Raw genomic sequence first — 11417 nt, 5'->3', positions numbered from 1 at the left:
GCACCTTACACTCACTCACTTTTCACTCACTCAGGAGGTCAGCCAAAATATGAAGTATAGAGAAAGTGCATAAAATTACATTATTATGGAAGAGCATAAAAAAAGAAATTCATTGGTGCCAAAATTTTGGGAATCGGTCAAGCGGTTCAAAAGTTATGACCATTTAGATTTCAAAATTTTGGCCGTTTTCCTTGCGAAGGCAAAAATATCATATTTTGGGCTATTTTTCAGGCCAAATATATCAAATGGGTTAGGAACTGCAAGCAATCTATATGCATTATTGCAATAAGACTCTTTTATGCTTTGATTTAAGCCACTATAGTCCTTTGTAACATCAATATTAAGAAAACTACAATATCTCAAACTTTGTAAAAAAAAACTTTCGACTTAGTTTTTTTTTGCTATGTGTCAAGGGCATCTTTGAATAAACTGCTATGTTAAGACATTGATATCTTGAAATGGAAAGCAGGCAGAGGTCTGGTTGTTTGCAGTTATGTAAAGACCTAAACAGTCAACAGAAATATTTTAACAGTTGTATTGCCAACATATCTGAATTTTTTTTTAGCCGACTCAAAATCATGCCGGCAGGCCCCCCTTTTTTTAGGTAGTTTTTTTTGGGAAAAAAATACATTTTTGGTCAGACAATGCTGGAAAAAAATCCCTAATTTTTTCTACTACTTGTTTTGTATTGGTATTAAGTTGTTTCACAAATAAAATAAGCTCTGTAAGCTAATAAAAAAAAATTGAATTAGAAAATCAGCATTTTGACGTAAATTTTTGAGCTATTTTTCGCCAAAAACACACTAAAATTTACACAAAAACTTAATTTCATAATTTGACAGTAATTTTTCACAGAAGTTAGTGACTGTTACTGTGACTTTACATGTAAAAGCACCTTTTTGTCATATATAAATAGAATTTAATGCAATACAAATTTAAAAAATGGTCAAAAATAAGAAATGTTTTGACAATTTTGAAAATCACGGATTTTTTCAAATATTTGCGCAGTTATGCAAAAATTTAACGGAAAATTGAAGATTTTTACACATGTTTGGTATCATACTAAAGCTTACAATCTTAGCTTTCAGATGAACCTAATTTCATTGTATTTGACTGATTGATATTTATTCTAGATGGAATTTGGTTAGCCCTATACCTGCATGAAAAAAAACTGTAATTTTGAAAAATCCCAAATTTTGACCGAGAAAATAAAAATAATCCATTTAAACTCTAAGAGTTAAGTCATTGTTTAGTCAGACATTGCTATAATGATGTTTTCTCTTGGAAAATGTATTATTTACACTAAAATATTCTCATTATTCAAAAAAATTGGTAAATATTTTGCGAAAAACCTGTTATTCCTATAAAAAATGGATATGTCGAGAACTTATTATATATAAAGACCAAGATCAATGCAGTCTTTAAGTCTAATAATCCATTGGGATTTGCAATAGTGACTATCTGAACTGTTTTGGTATTCATTATAATAATGATACATTAACTATTCATCATTTGACTAAGTTTATTGAATGTTCTAAAGTATATATTTTCAGGTCCGAGCTGTTTCTTCACCAGAATTTACCATATCTACAATAGACAATATGTACATTATACAAATTAAATATTTTGTATTTGTTCAATTAACTTGAGAGTACCTGCAGTTTCTTACAATTCATATAAAATCCGGTTTACATGCAATCTGAAAAAAAAAGACTTTTTATTTTTGAGATTGGCTGCTGACAAAGTGGTTTTTCTGGATTTACCGTCATCAGAGATGCTCCATGTCAAAATAAACAAATAAAACTCAACTAGATATCATTGAGATGGGAGCCATCTCTGTGGGCCCCGCTGTGAATAATGTGTGGTAAAAAATTTGTATCTTTATCATTGGACATGGGGTTGTCAACTGAAACCAAAGTTTTTGACCTTGACCTTTGACCTAAGAAGTTGTACATAAATTATGACACACCCTCTGGTGTTGTTTTTTATACACATATCAAGTATAAACTTTGAAATCATAATGGTTCTCAAGATATAGAGCGGACACGATCTTTACCATAGGACATGGGGTTGTCAACTAAAACCAAAGTTTTGACCTTGACCTTTGACCTAGAGAGATGTACATACATTATGACACACCCTCTGGTGTTGGTTAATATACATGTCAAGTATAAACTTTGAAATCATAACAGTTCTCTGGATATAGAGCGGACACAATTTGTTAAGGACGGACGGACAGACGGACGGACTAATCACTATATGGCGTCCACCATTCGGCGGGGCCCTAATAAAGGTCAAATCAATTTGCTGCAACCATTCTACAAATAAATCATTACAATATGATAATTAGTACCCTGGATAAATTTCTACAAAAGAAGAAAAATAGGTTAAGAAACTAAAAGAAAACTAAAAGAATTAGTGCTGAAAGACAAGAAAACAATAATTAATCTTGCTGAAAAATAGTTTGTCTATAATAAAATCTACACATCTCCATTCTGGTATTCCTCTATATATAGTAGGCTTCTTGAAAACATTGCTGTTGCTGTCATTGACATCACCCCCTTCTCAAAGTCGTATGCAATATATGACAACCCTGTATCTGCATCATGCCCTGTGTACTAAAACTCCTTCACATCAGCCTCTCGACAAAATCTGTGGTCTACTCGTCTTACCACAATAAAAGCTGGATCCAGGGGCGCCTCTCCATGTCGTTGTTCCCTAGAGTGTGCCCTGTCCTAGTGGAAAACCTTAAGTTAATCAAAATAAATCTAGACTGTTAAAAGTAAGTTCTAAATCTTAAACAGAATGAAGAAATTTATTAAGGTCAACTCATATACATGTGTGTCCCAGTAATAACTTTGTTTGTGGAGATATCGTTGCTCATTTTTACACTGTATTTAATTCTTTTTTTCCCGTATCATATTATATTTCTGAATCTGTTCACTATGCTTCTTCAAAAAATTTCTTATTTTTTGTAGTTTGGAAAAAAATGAAAACAACATGTTATAAATTTTGTGCGTCCAAAGTGCTTTTCTGGATTTACCTTCATCAGGAACATATTAAGATGCTTTTTAACTGTGATTCCCTATAGAGAACCCTTTATTTTACTTCTATTAAATGGTTTGACTGGTGGTATTATAGCACTATCTTTAAGCATTGTATAAATTATTTTTTTTAAAATTTAAAACATTGTGCAGAAGAAATTTATTTAGCTGAGCTGTAGAATTATATAATATTAAATTCAAATCATACACATACACATACATGTTCAGGATGTGCTTCATCCATTCTTTCTAACCAATTCACTGTATGGGTTTTGAGTCCAATATTGGTATTTCCCTCCAGGGCGTTGGTATAGTGACTCTCCACATGACTCTGATGAGACTGTCTAACTGGGAGAAGATCCTTTCAGGCAGATGGATGGACAGACAGTATCATTCCTATAAACACAACAAAACTTTATTGTATAATAGACTAACAAATTCAATCAAATTTCAAATAATCTGAATTTTTATTATTTTAATACAAAAATTGTTCAGAGGAAAACAGATTTTTAATCCTGATCATATTTGTAGATAGTCATAAGGTACATGTGTTATAAGTAACCACAGCATCTGCAATTCTGTTAATAACTTAACTGTCAGTTAATAGGCATCAATATTAAATTACATAATAAAGTAAAAGTGACAATTATTAAATTCAAAAGTCAAGGAATAAAATCAAAAGTTTGAATATAAATATAAATGAAAGATGCAAATATCAACTAAAATTCTTTATAAACAGTGTGCATATTTAAGAAAACATCTACAATATTGTTTATTATGACCAATTAGTTAAAATAACATACTCATGCTACTGTTGAAAAATCATAAATATAAATTTTTAATGTAATGTATAAAAGTGTGCAAATTATTCTTCCAAACTGTCATATGTATACATTTTTGACAGAAAGCATTTTTGAAAAAGAAAATTTTAGTTCATTATGCCTAATCCATAAGTTTAGAATAAATATATAGTTGGTAATATACTAATCTATGGTTTAAACAACATATTCCTGTCTCAAAATGAAAAAAACAAATGTAATGTGTTCAAATTATACCAACTATAATCAACTGCAATGTAAAGCACCGAAAAATCCGAGTATTATCAATGAATAAAACCCGAGAAATTCCGAATGGATCACATTCCAACGTTAGGAGAATTTACCTCATTACATATTCATAGCTTGATAAAAAGGCCATGGGGAGCGTTTAAAAAAAATTGCTGGTAGAAAGTCCCTTTCAATTTATAAGTTTAATGTATTTAAACAAAAAAATACATCCTGGAAATAATTTAAAGTTATTTTTGTTGACTTTTATGAAACAAGGAATTCCCCTCCCTGAAATATGGCAAATTTGCTAATATAAGATATAATAAAGGTACTTACCTTACGTGATTGGCCTCCGTGGCCTATTTCCAACGTTGTCTGTCCTCTCAGTAAGCAGTCCGTCCAAAAAATAGTCGGTAAAAGTCATTTTGTTACAAGTTTCATGTTTCATGTTAGACACAATGGCGGATACGTCACTTCCGGAAGTCAAGAACAGATAACTCTTTTCGCAGATTTTTTGCGTGAAAACCACGCCCTGCTCATACAAATATCCAATCAATTCCGCAAGCCGCTATTGTTTTCCATGTGAAACCATGGATACGTGTGGAAGGAGAGAGTTCTGGAATTTATGAATCCGAGTGTCAGTGGTGTTTACAAAGTCGTAAACGATTTTTTTTTCACATCTATTTCAAAGATTTTTCATATCTATACTGAAAATCGACCGTTAAGTATGACTGACAACCGGATCATAAAACTTGAATATATTTCCAAAATTTTAAGCCATCAATGAAGAAAATCTGACGAGTAATAGCTTGCGGAATGAATTTCAAAATCAGTAGTACCTTTGACACATAGTTTTTCCGGCGGCCATTTTTTTCAAAACAACTCCACTTCAAACATTTTTTTTATCGAACCAAATCACTGCAATACCCATAAAACTTATATATTTAGAAAGATAAATGTCTGAACTTTAATTACATATCAATTGTTTGCTCATACAATATATTTTTCACCTTTTTCAAAGCAATTGAACTTGGGTAAAATCCGATATTTTTGCCGTCGCAAGGAAATCATTACGTTACGATAATCGCATTGGCGACCTCACAGCTCTACATGCTGTTGACGTTGCTTGAACCAACCCTTGATCCTTTCAGGTATTTTGCCTATTATTCCGTAATGCTCTAGTTTCCGTAAGTGGTGCATGTGTGGTACTACATGAAACGCTCTGCTAAAGTCTAAAATTAGCATATATCATGTTGTATATATGTGATATATCTACTTGCTCTTAATGTTATCAAGATATTTGAATCTGGGTCTGTTCACCAAAAATTACTTTCGCTCCCATTTACGTTCGTCCAAAATCATGTTTGCAGCCTTATTAAAAGTTTGGCAGTGTTTTCAGTAAGTTTTGGAAGAAGAGGAAATATTTTCAGAATTGGAGGCAAAATCATTGTGGCAAGTTTCATCTGTCCTTACAGACCAACCCAAACATCGTCGGACCGCAGGTCATGACCTGTAAAAAACTTGAAGGTGCGCCACCATCCTGTGAACTACAGGACCTCCTGTCCTGTACATTTTTTGTAGCATGCAGTATTAAAATTGGGAAAAATGTGCTGCTACATGTATTTCAAACACAAAATATTGTTTTCCTCCCGACATCAATAAAAAACAATTGTCCTTGTATCATTCAGGATCGGGGAAATACCCTAGTCATATTTATAGAGATATATGGGCAACACAAATAGTAACCCAATCAGAATGCAATAATATAAAAAGCAGCCAATGAAATCACGCTTCCATTGACACGCTGCGAGATTTTCTGGTCAACTATTTTTATGCATTCCCTGAAAATCAGCATTTCTAATGTGACTTCTTTTTTTATAATATAAGACGATTTTAAGGCTCACTGGCTTGTCCCCTACTGCTAAAACCCTTTCAATTTGAATATTTTGAAGATTTTGTATCTCGATTGTCATGTCTGCTGCGTCAGTTTACGGCATTTCTTTTTTCCCCGGTTCATTACGCATGTAAACAATAACATGAGTTTCCTCCGTTTTTATGATGGGGACGTGCCTTGTCAAAAACGGAAGGCCGATGATGAAAGTACAGGATGAATCCATGAACTCAAATAAAATACTAGATTATGCCAAAGAGGAATAAATTAAGATAAAGTCTTAAAAAATGAAGTTTTATTCAATGTGATTAAACATGCAAAAAATTAGTACGAGATAGTAGTTTTGGTTACTTCATTTATCATAGTCAAAGCACTCAGAATGCAGGATTTTGCATCTAATTTTTCAAAAATTTTATGGGGGGGGGCATGCCCCCAGACCCACCTAGCAAGTTCGCAGCGCTTCGCCCTGATCACCGGTGATAATAAGTAGGTCCTGTCACAGCAATAAAGGTCCAGTAATAAATATTTGTTACTTGACCTCCTGACCTGTTAAAACAATTTAAGTTTGGCTGGGTCTGTCCTTAACCTCAATTTCATGGTTCATTGGACAATATTTAGTTTTTGTCGAGCCTGCGACTTCTGTTGCAAAAAGCTTGACATAGGGATAGTGATCCGACGGCAGCTTTAGCTAAACTCTTAAAAGCTTTATATTTCAGAAGGTAGAAGACCTGGATCCTTCATACTTTATATATAGAAGCCTTATGTTATGAAGTTTCTGTCTGTCATATGTCCATTGTCCTTGACCTCATTTTCATGGTTCAGTGACTACTTGAAAAAAAAGTTAAGATTTTTAGTATTCTTAATTTCTCTCTTATTATTAGTAATAAGATAACTATATTTGGTATGTGCGTACCTTGGAAGGTCCTAATGCCCGTCAGACAGTTTTCACTTGATCATGACCTTGACGTCATTTCATGGATCAGTGAACAAGGTTAAGTCCATATCTCAGATACTATTAGCAATAGGTCTACTATATTTGGTGTATGGAATGATTGTATTGTGTACATGTCCAACTGGCAGGTGTCATCTGACCTTGACCTCATTTTCATGGTTCAGTGGTTATAGTTAAGTTTTTGTGTTTTGGTCTGTTGTTCTAATACTGTATGCAATAGGTCAACTATATTTGGTGTTTGAGAATATTTAACGATGTACATGTCAGTCTGGCATGTTTTATTTGACCATGACCTCATTTTCATGGTTCATTGGTCAATCTTAAGTTTTCCTGGTTTAGTTTGTTTCTTAGATACTACAATGTATATGCAAAAGGTCAACTATATTTAAAGTATATAATGATTGTAAGGTGTACATGTCTGTCTGGCAGGGTTTATCTGACCTTGGCCTCATTTTCATGGTTCATTGATCAATGTTAAGTTTTCCTGGTTAAGTTTGTTTCTTAGATGTGCAATAGGTCAACTATATTTAAAGCATATTTGGTGTATGGAATGATTGTAAGGCAAAATGTAAGGTGTACATGTATTTCCAGTTTGGTTTATCTGACCTTGACCTCATTTTCTTGGATCATGTTAAATTGATGTGATAGTTGTTGAAAAGCTTTATATTTAGGACTATCAACATAATATCAATGGTTAGTAAAGAAGGCGAGACATTTCAGCGTGTGCACTCTTGTTGTGGTTTGGTCTTTTTCTAAGGTAGCACTCCACAGTTACATGTAGGTGTGCATTTTGGCCGCTGTGGATTTTTCAAAGATGAAAGATAGTGTGCAATAAAATTCATTTTTGGATAGCTGAAGATTAATATAGCCTTTATAGTGGGTTTATAGGAACATCAAGATTCTGTAACATATGTTTTATGGGCTGTTTTCTGTATGATAGTCCGTATTTTCATATCCATACCAGACATTGGTCCGGTTATTATTGTAATGTTTTTTTCCAACTTTTTGTCACATGAACTTTGTGATTAAATTTTACGAAAAAATGAGGCGAAAGACACCCAATTTTCATTTGATCATTTGGTAGATTAATGTCAATAGTTTCAGAAAATGTATCACTCAAAGGGATTGAAATTCTAGTTTGAACCAAGTTTTGGGGGAATATGTGACATTTACATCCCCCTTTTTTTCAATATTTTAAGGTGAATAAATGCAGAATGTTGTCATGGATACACAAAAAAATAATTATCCTATGGAAGATACTGATTACAAACATATGCACATGTATGACACAAACAGTGGCTTAATGTATAAGAAAGCCAGGAATAGAAGACGATTAAACATTTTGTGGTTTCAATTTTAATTTTATTTTCTAACTGTGGAGTGCCACCTAAGATACTATAAGCATGGTGTTTGGAATGATTTTTAGGTGTACAGGTTTGACTGGCAGGTTTCATCTGACCTTGACCTCATTTTTATGGTTCAGTGGACAATATTTAGTTTTTGTAGCTTGATCTATTTCTAAGATACTATAAGCAATAGGTCAATTATATTAGGTGTATGGAATGATTGTAAGGTGTACATGTTAGTCTTGCAGGGTTCATATTACCTTGACCTAATTTTCGTGGTTTATTGTTCAATATTAAGATTTTGTGGTTTGATCTGTTTACTAGAAACTATAAACGATAGGACCACTATATTTGGTGTACATGTATGGAATGATTGTAAGGTGTTCATGTCTGTCTGGTATGGTTCAAATGACCTTGACCAACATTGATAAAGTTAAGTTTCTCTTCCCTATACTTGTTGTAGAAGCTTAATATTACAGACTTTCAACATAAATTCAATCATAAGTAAAGCAGTTTGATGTTTTTCTTTGTATCGATCTGATGAGTTAAGCCTTTTTCAACTAATTTTTACAGCTTGTTCTTATGTTGTGTTGTTACACCACTGTCCCAGATTAGGATGGGGGGGTTGAACACTTAAAAACATGTTTAACCCCACCACATTCTTTATGTTCCTGTCCCAAGTTAGGAGCTTGTAGTTCAGTGGTTGTCGTTGGTTGATGTCTGTCATATTTGTTTTTTTCGTAAATTGTTTAGTTATAAATTAGGCCATTTGTTTTCTCAGATGAATTGTTTCATATTTTCATGTCTGGGCCTTTTATAGCCGACTTTACGGTATGGGTATTTCTCATTGTGGAAGGCTGTACGGATGCCTATAATTGCTTACATCCACTTTATTTGAACTTTGGTGGATAGTTGTCTCGTTGGCAATCATACCACATCTCCTTATTTTTATAAAGTCATTTCAGCGTATACACTCTTGTTGTTTATTGTTTTGTACATGTACATAAATCAGGTCGTTATTTTTCTCGTTTGAATTGTTTTACATCTGTTATTATTAGTTCGAGGCCTTTTATACATACATGTGAACCTTCCATTGGGAGGACAATAATCTCGTTTTCAGGGGTCTCCTATGTCCCCCGTTGAAGAGATCAAAATCCTGTGCTTCAAAAATGACATGAATGAAAATTACGTTTTTTTTTACTTTTATTACTATTGTAAGTGGTATAAATTCAGAGTTTATCGAACGTTATTAAATAATCGATTTCTGGTGTATATTGTATCTGACATTATGCAACTTGGAGATTTTGACCCTGAGGCATATTAACAAGAGATGATCAGATGATATGTTGAATGAACTATCAACAAATGATAGGATATTAATTGCTGGCTTCCATTTATGTCACAGGCCAAAGATGACTAAAGGTAATTATATATATAAATATATACCAGCATTGATAGAAAAGAGGAGTGTTGTAGTCAAAACATCGATCGAAAGGTTTTGATGCTGGAAAAAACATTTATTGTTTAAACGAAGTCTGGAGAAGAAGCACTTTTCCACACTTTTTAGTGCTGACACTGAGAGGACCTTCAGCATACGCTAAAGAAGATCCAAACTGACAACAGCGATAACCTTGACTTTAAAGATAATTCAAAACCTTCTCAGTGTAAAGGTTAATCATCTACATACATGTATACACAGACCCTTACCAGTAAAGGTAGCCAAGTTGTCTTGTACTTCTTACCTTTCTCAGTGTTCCAAGACCAGTGCTTACGTTTTGAGACAGTGTAAAATAGACAATGCTTTACATGTAGCTAATATTTATAGAAAAACTAATCCAAGATTAAAGAATTCAGATATAGAAAAATATTCAAGAAGTGAAGTGACTGAATAACACATTAATTCATGAGTTAATATCAATGTTGTTTGTTCATAAGTTGAATATTTTTGAATATTTGAAATCTTCATTTAGTTATATTCTTTTATTACATTGACCATGGTCTTTTTAATGGAAATAAAGTATAAAGTACAAGGAACCAAATCTACCGGTATTTCTATGCCTTCCCTATTTGTTTTGATGCAATTTCATAGACAGTGACTTGACAACACCCATTGTTTTATGACTTCAGAGAAGCCTCAAAAGTGAAATTATCGGTTTTTATTTCACTGGCATGACTGGGAAATCAAAGTTTTTCATTGCAGTCAATGTAATAAAATAATTTCTATAATTTTCAGCCGATAAATTTCTTATTCCTAACCTGTTGATTATTTTTTTTAATCAACATGTGGTTTGTTTGATCTCAGTTCTTCATTGGTTAAAATTCAATTATGATGTTAAATTTTTTGCTTTCCTCTAAATTTGCTTCTTTGATGTCACATAGAAATTTTTTTTTCAGATGATTGGAAAAAGGATTAAGTTTGTCTACATATAAAAATAAGGAGATGTGGTATGATTGCCAATGAAACAACTATCCACCAAAGTTCAAATGAACGTAAATTTAAATTTAAAGAAATAGAAAAAATGTAATAATAAAAACTATAAACAAGAAATAGAAAAAATATAATAATAAAAACTATTAGTAGACAGCTCTCTCACAAGCAAAAAACCCATAACTGTAAAGTATAAGGGCATACACTACAAGCACGGGGACACATTCTACATGTTTGTTAACACATATAATCAGTAAATTATATTCTTTACAGTTCTTACCATACCTATTCACTGCCATGATGAAGGATTTAAAATATTGTGTGGAGAGACCACAGTATTTACGTATGACATTGGAGGATTGTTCCATGTGCCTGAAAAATTTTACTGACCCTGTTTTCTCATCAGTAGCATGTGAAACACAATCAGGTTTGTTGTATGATGAATTTCTTATCTAGACTGCATATTTACATCCTGCACATTTTTTACAATGGTCAAATATAGTTTCAATTTCCAACTTTATTATGAACTCTGAATAATATTTCTCATTTGCAAGGATAAGTAAAGGTGAGTACATTGAAGTATTTTTTATGATGTTACAGCTTTTTAAAAAAAAGTGAGACATAGGTATGCTGTTTCCGGTGTCGGCGGCGGCGTCAACAATGTATTAGTTTGTGATTAGGTCTTGTTCATGGTGAACCACTAGTGGTAC

General features: G+C 32.8%; 1 protein-coding gene and 1 long non-coding RNA gene across 4 annotated transcripts in view; one reads left to right on the top strand and one right to left on the bottom strand.

The window, feature by feature from the left end:
• Positions 1-11417, top strand: part of LOC127698286 (transcription factor RFX4-like) — a 29886-nt gene that overhangs the window by 363 nt on the left and 18106 nt on the right. Inside the window, exons 1-2 of one of the 3 annotated variants that reach the window (XM_052201679.1) lie at positions 7711-9701; positions 10981-11134. The gene's annotated coding sequence lies outside the window, so the exon portion shown is untranslated. Of the gene's footprint in view, positions 1-7710; positions 9702-9752; positions 11135-11417 lie in introns of those variants that run through there. The other 2 variants (XM_052201678.1, XM_052201677.1) reach the window with 2 other exon arrangements.
• LOC127698313 (uncharacterized) lies at positions 385-5184 on the bottom strand. The gene is made up of 3 exons (XR_007980784.1): positions 4427-5184; positions 3265-3440; positions 385-1587 (listed from the first exon to the last, which is right to left on the bottom strand). It is a non-coding gene; the product is annotated as an uncharacterized LOC127698313 (long non-coding RNA).

The sequence above is a fragment of the Mytilus californianus genome, unplaced genomic scaffold, assembly GCF_021869535.1.
Source record: "Mytilus californianus isolate M0D057914Y unplaced genomic scaffold, xbMytCali1.0.p SCAF_4, whole genome shotgun sequence".
In the NCBI taxonomy this organism is placed as follows: Eukaryota; Metazoa; Mollusca; class Bivalvia; order Mytilida; family Mytilidae; genus Mytilus; species Mytilus californianus.
Note: the sequence above shows the minus strand (reverse complement) of the source record. Positions and strands in the feature narration are given on the sequence as shown.